The sequence below is a fragment of the Nothobranchius furzeri genome, chromosome 17 (genome assembly GCF_043380555.1).
Source record: "Nothobranchius furzeri strain GRZ-AD chromosome 17, NfurGRZ-RIMD1, whole genome shotgun sequence".
Taxonomy (NCBI): domain Eukaryota; kingdom Metazoa; phylum Chordata; class Actinopteri; order Cyprinodontiformes; family Nothobranchiidae; genus Nothobranchius; species Nothobranchius furzeri.
Genome location: NC_091757.1, coordinates 41,848,134 through 41,854,133, shown reverse-complemented (window position 1 = coordinate 41,854,133; position 6,000 = coordinate 41,848,134). Strand labels below are relative to the sequence as shown.

The 6,000-nt window shown below is 44.5% G+C and overlaps 1 protein-coding gene across 4 annotated transcripts in view; it reads right to left on the bottom strand.

Annotated features, from left to right (window-relative positions):
* The window catches only part of kiaa0825 (KIAA0825 ortholog), a 204,770-nt gene that overhangs the window by 155,130 nt on the left and 43,640 nt on the right, over positions 1-6,000 (bottom strand). The window lies entirely within an intron of this gene.

Sequence of the window (6,000 nt, the reverse complement as noted above, 5' to 3'; positions counted from 1 at the left end):
TCAAAGGGTTCCATTCTGTTAGGAGGATAAGGAGGGAATAGGCTTGAATAAACCGGCTGAAAACAAATACCATCTTGGCCCAGACTGTCGCCCACTTAGTACCCTATAGCCACCCAGCCAGGCCAATGATACAAGAGAACTGATTCAGCTGATAAACTGACTTCAAACACGCGCCACTAAACACAAAATCAGATATTACACTGCACGGACTCAAGATTAGTGTAATTGTTACCTGAGAATGAACCTTGCAAGGCACTCTACTAAGACAAGCTCAGGCTGGCCTTTGTTTCACAAATTCAAAATTCAAATAGTAAAAATTTATTTGATACTGCATCCTAATCAAAATTGTCAGGTGATTAGAAAGAGCTATTTGCTTCGTCAGCATGAACTGGAAGGATTTTAAGTCCCCACGCCTGCACTGACACTTCATTAGAGGTCTTTTCCTGGTGGCCCACCCCATCCTGCTCAACTCCTGCCAACACCGCACTGTCCCACCTGATGGAAATTAATGGATTACAGCGTTTCAATTTGGAGGCGCCAGCTTTGTTGTCAGACTATCTTAATCTCCTTCAATTAGGGAGCAGATCTCCGACATCCGAGAACAGGCCTCAGTCACTCTGACACGAAAAGCAGGTTGAAGCTCTCCATGGGTGTTGGTGACTCCAGTTCCTCAAATCTCCCAGTTTGCCTTTCCTCTCCTCTGCTTCCGTAATTTGTCCCAGACACTGATAAGTCAGTTGGACGGCAGCTGAGTGAGCTGCAGACATTATAATGTGTGTGTGTGTGTGTGTGTGTGTGTGTGTGTGTGTGTGTGTGTGTGTGTGTGTGTGTGTGTGTGTGTGTGTGTGTGTGTGTGTGTGTGTGTGTGTGTGTGTGTGTGTGTGTGTGTGTGCAAGGAGCCCACCCTGGTTGAGGTGAAAGAGAAGCCTCTGAGGAGTTTATTTGCCTGGTCTGTTCCACATAGAAAGTAGTCTAGGAAGAAGTTGCAGTCTGATAGAGATACTGACCAGTGGGTCCCTGTGGCGAGATGAGGATTGCCTTATTTTTAGCCCCATTCTCCATTATCTGTATGCTTTGTTCTCATAATGGTTATCCCCCGCCCATCTGCAGGAACACAAAATAACCCTTTAATGCTTAGAAAGCAGAAAAATGGCCTGGCCTTCGGTAATAAGCCTTGAATTACCTTCCCAAGGGTTTTCGTTTCAAGATGTGGAATCTTCAATTATTATGTTCCCATTTAGAAGGAGGAAAGAAAGAAAAAAGGAAAGGGGGAGGGAGATAGCAAGAAAGAGAGATAGCGAGAGAGAGAGTGAAGAAGGGATGAGTCTCAGACATTAATGGTGCCAAAGTGAGGCTTTGTTCATTTGCTACATTTAGCCTGTCCTTCAACATCTGCCCTCAGCCTCACAACGCTACAAACAATAAACATCTGAAATGTAGATTTGTGTGTGTGTGTGTGTGTGTGTGTGTGTGTGTGTGTGTGTGTGTGTGTGTGTGTGTGTGTGTGTGTGTGTGTGTGTGTGTGTGTGTGTGTGTGCCCATCTCACTGCTTTACCAATCTATTCGTACTCTTATATTATATGCATCTATCTGCAAAGACAGATGCATATGTCTCACACACACAAAAAACTGCTTTCTACCATTACACATGATGGGAAAAGTGAATAAAATCGAATAAAACTGAGTTCCGAGAGTATTTGCCTTGATCTTAGAAGCATTAGAAGACAAGGTTTAAGATGAATATAGGTCAGTTCAACCAAATGTCCCAACCTTGAAGCTAATTAAAACTAATTCTCTTAGCAACCCCGAGTCAGCAGAGGTGACTTATATTTGAATGCAAATAAGAATTTCGGTGAAATGAAGATCACAAGCAAGAAAGAAAGAAAGAAATATATACAGTATATATGTATGTATGTATATGTATATATATATATATATATATATATATATATAGAGAGAGAGAGAGAGAGAGAGAGAGAGAGAGAGAGAGAGAGAGAGAGAGAGAGAGAGAGAGAGAGAGAGAGCCTCTCAAGATAAAAATCACAAGGCGATTCACAAGAACAAAGTTAAAATACAAAACAGATTTTTTTAAGTTATTAAAAAAATTGTTTACCTTGGCAAATTTATTTAAAATAGTAATTATAAAATGTAAGGAAAAGGACAGAGAAAATGAATAGAAAAGAGGTTAATCAGTGGATCTCGGGAAAGGCGGAATAGGAAAGAGCAGGATAAGGAGAAGGTGGTGATGAAGGTCACGCAAAAGCCAGCTTGAACAGGTGAGTTTTCAGCTGCATTTTAAAGGAGACCACTGAGTCCACTGATTTCAGGCTCAGGGGGAGAGAGTTCCAGAGTCGGGGGGCCACAGCAGCAAATGATCTGTCACCTTTGGTCTTTAGCCTGGTGCTGCACAACCAGTAGGCTTTGATCACTGGACCTCAGGGACCTGCTGGGGGTGTAGGGATTGAGAAGATCACCAATGTAAGATGGTGCTTGTCCATGTAAGGCCCTATAGACCAGAACCAGGATCTTGAAATGAACCCTGAAGTTGACTGGCAGCCAGTGAAGCTGGAGGAGAAGCGGGGTGATGTGGGTGTGTTTGGAGGACTTGGTCAGAGGCCGAGCACAGGCATTCTGAACCACCTGTAGACGGTTCAGGGAGGTTCTGCTCAGACACGTGAAAAGAGAGTTACAGTAGTCTAAGTGTGAGGAGATGAAGGTGTAGATAACTGTCTCAAGTTCAGAGCAGGACAGAATGGGACTCAGCTTAGCAATGTTCCTGAGATGGAAGAAGGAAGAGCGAACAAGAGAACTGACATGAGAATCCAGGGTGTGAGCTGGGTCAAAGGTCACACCAAGCTTCCTGACATAGGGTTTGGGGTGACAGGAAAACTGACCTAGAGAATCTCTGACTTTGGGAACCAGGTTGTGGGCACAGATGACGATCTCAGTCTCATCTTCATTCAGCTGTAGAAAGCTCCCAGCCATCCAGCTTTTAACTGAGTCAAAGCAGGTGTGTAACAGCTGCAGCTTAGACATCTCATGGGGCTTAAAGGAGATGTACAGTTGGATGTCATCTGCATAAAGATGGTTGGAGATAGAGCCCTGCACTGAAGCCCTAGGCCCTCGGGCCGGGCTTCGGGCCAACGACTGTGCAGTTACCTTGGACACGGGCCGGGCCGGGCGCCTTTATTTGTAATCGAATTCATTTAAAAAATTGAAACACAAACGCAGCAGTAGAGCCCTGCGCGGGACTGTTTTCTTCATCCCGCTCCCGCTGAATTTCTGACCATTACCGCCTGCAACTGCAACGTGTGTGTTACACTCCCGCCAGCACCTGCAGCGTGCAAGTCTACTCCCGCCCGCAACCGCAAAACTCTGAGAAATTATTACCTCACAATAAAAGAGATGTATTGAGTTTGCATCCTCTCTGGTCCTGGAGAAAACATGTCACAACCCACGGCTCTTCCATCCATCTGATGCGGCTCTCTGTGCTTGTAAAATAATGAATGGATATTTAAATAAAATGCTTTATATTTTACTGAATTAATTTTATATCTGTAAGTCAATTCTATGTAAAGATTGTCTGAGTAAACCTGAACAGGCCCAACCCAGTCTTACTGTGAGACTGGGTTGACGGGTCACGCTTGTGCGTAATCATATCGGCACTTTCTGAGCTGAATATGTCAGATTCTGGGCTTCTCCTCAGACGGCTCATGGATGTGTCGCCAAATTGGAGACAGGAACAAGCACTATTCAGCCAAAGTTTCATAATCAGGGAACATTTTCTAAGTGACAAGTCTCTCTGAGAGACAGGGTTTGGAAAACACTCGCTTCAGTGGGAGGAACCTTCCCGCATGCGCTCTAGTTCTGCGATGCGCTCCAAGCCAATCTCCACAACTTCAGCTCGCCTCGCTGTGCACATATGCGCTGACAGCGAGCTGCGCTGAGCAGCTCAGATGTTCAGATGGGAATCTTTTAGCTACATCTGCGATGCGTGTAACGAATAAAATGTCAGTTCGTCTGCATGCGTCGGGGTGATTCTTTCTATTCTTTCTCCGTCAAAATAAACCGTCAAATACGGGAACTATCCAGTCAACACAAGCCCTGCTTTTGACTGTTTTGTTTTCTTGTGAAAATTGTTTGAAAGAGATCAAATTTAACTTGATTAACACCAGAGCCTGTGCGCCGTTATCTCCGTGACAGTAAACGAGGGAAAAACAAATTGATCGGATCCTGCACGTCTTTTAACACACTGGTCAGGATTGACGCACTTTGTTTTCATTTAGTTGGTTAAAAAAAAGTCAGGCTCAGACTCGGGCCGGGCCAGAGAATCCTGAAAACCTTTTCGGGCCAGGTTGGGCTGGGGCTCCACCCCCTCGGGCCGGGCCGGACACGGGCTCAGATTTTAGGCCAGTGCAGGGCTCTAGTTGGAGATCCTTTAAAGGAGCTCAGGATGTGCTGAAGAAGAAGCAGATAACGGAGGAAGAGTAGAGGTCCCTGCAATAAAACCTTGTGGGACACCATGGGTGAGGGAGGTGGTGGAGGACCGAAACTTGGAGACAGCCACAGAGAAGGAACACAGACAGATTGAGGAGAACCACTCCAGAGCAGATCCTGATAGGCCTACCCAGTCTCTCAGCATATCCAGTAGCAGGTGATGGTCAACAGTGTCAAAGGCTGCAGTTAGGTCCAGCAGGACCAGAAGAGAACAAGCTGCAGAACAGTGGTTGGTTTAAAGTCAACAAGCAACAAGATCCATTTTTCCCTTTCTGTTCATTTATTTACACTCTTTTCAGTTAATGTTATAATTATTTGACTGATTCTTCTATTGTATCTTTGCTAGCCACTGCAGCAGTACCTCATTGTGTGGAAAACCCAACGAGGACTGTCCTTCTGTGGGAAACACATGCTCATGTCTAAAAAGAAAACACCTACAGGTGTGTATTCTTAGACCAGGGGAGGGGAGTCACGGTATTGGAGGGCCGCTATCCAGCATGTTTGAGCGGCCTCCCTGCTCCAACACTTCTGATTCAATAGTTGAATCATCTGTTCTGCAGCTCATGAGGCTGTGCAGAAGGCTGTGAATCACCTGCTGATTAAAATCAGGTGTTTGAGCAGAGAAACAATTAAAACATGCTAGACAACAGCCATCTTGGTTAAACTAGAAATGAGTAATGTGCATCACTGAAATCTGTAAGATGATTAAATGAAAGAATTTCAAACATGAAAAATTAGAAAGTTTATGAAAAGCAAACATGTAGAATGCATGTTTTAAGTAGCCAAATTTGGGTTTCGCAGCATTTTGACTTGGGTTAGCAATATGCAGCTGATACTGAATCGTATCAGTGACAAATTGTTTATTTTAATTAATTTCTCAGCCACAAAACTATTTGGGATCTCTGATGGTTTTTAAAGAGGATGTCACACCCTGTCCTGTCTCCCTGTTTGGTTCAGCTTTGTCTCGTTTATTACTCCCACCTGCCTCTCGTTTTCCCAATCACCTTAACTCCCGGTCCTCCTGTATTTAAACCCCTTCTGTTCTGTGTCTTGTGTCGGTTCATTGTTCCAGTGTCAGCGTGCTTAATAAACCTGTGTTAATCGTTCCCACTTGCCTGCCTGTTTGTTCCACCCGCGTTGGATCCTCACCTTGTCTCCGCTTCGTCCACCGGCGCGTATGACAGAGGACATATTATGACTTTTTTCTTAAGTTATAATGGTTTCAAGGTAGATCCATGAAATTCTTTGCACTAAATCCCTTTCACATAAAGCAATTTTATCCTTGACATGTTCAGCACCTTACAGAATGAGTCGTTTCAGGGCTCTGTCCCTTTAAGAAAAAAAGTGGCTCAGGCTGCTATAAGCTAAGAACCTCGATATCCAGAAAGGGCTCGGAGCTCTCTCTTGCACGTGAGACGTGGTTGTACTCTACTTTCCCCATTTGTGACATCACAAACGGGGACTTTTTGAAATGACTTGTTTGAGGCACATCATTTCCAAAAC